Below are 629 nucleotides of genomic sequence, written 5' to 3' on the forward strand. Positions count from 1 at the left end.
CGAAGATTTCAGATTGTACATGGGAAACAAGGATCTTTTCAAAAGCTGAGTGATTACCTCTAAAATCTTTGGGAAAGTATTAAAACAGTAAAAGAAAAGCAAAATTCAGCCTGTTGCTATGAAGAAAACTCTCATTACAGCACCACTTTCAGCTAATAATAGTTTTATCACATTCTGGAAGACTAAAAATAAATTTTAAAAATCAATGAAGTGGTGAAGAAATATCTCCTGTGCAGAAAAGCATATTTGAGGAATAGAGGTAGGCAGTTATGCAATAATTCCCCCAAGATGTTCACTAGGATTGTGTTATGGCACAGAAACACTTATTATTGCATAAGAATTTGTGTTGTATAATCTGCTCTGAAGATTTATCATTGTATACTTGTATTGATCACTATAGAATCTAGGGTGGAACAGGTCCTTGGTCTGATAGGTCTTGTGGAAACACAGGATAGATAAAAGCCCATGTGCGAGCTGATGTTATTTATTCAAATGAGACAGCTTTAATTTTATGTTCTGATTTTACTTCCTTGTCCAGAATTTGAGTCTTGTTAATTATTTAAGGATTCACAAGATTATTAAAAAAAACCCCCTGTCTTCTGAAAAAAAAAAAAAAAAAAAGCAATACC

General features: G+C 32.8%; 1 protein-coding gene across 1 annotated transcript in view; it reads left to right on the forward strand.

Moving 5' to 3' along the window:
- Positions 1 to 140, forward strand: part of TMC1 (transmembrane channel like 1) — a 68,005-nt gene extending 67,865 nt beyond the window's left edge. Inside the window, exon 20 of the mRNA XM_040580446.1 lies at positions 1 to 140. This exon is cut by the window's left edge and continues 728 nt beyond it. The gene's annotated coding sequence lies outside the window, so the exon portion shown is untranslated.
- Positions 141 to 629: the final 489 nt, after the last annotated feature.

This window comes from Falco naumanni, chromosome Z (assembly GCF_017639655.2).
Source record: "Falco naumanni isolate bFalNau1 chromosome Z, bFalNau1.pat, whole genome shotgun sequence".
Classification (NCBI taxonomy): domain Eukaryota; kingdom Metazoa; phylum Chordata; class Aves; order Falconiformes; family Falconidae; genus Falco; species Falco naumanni.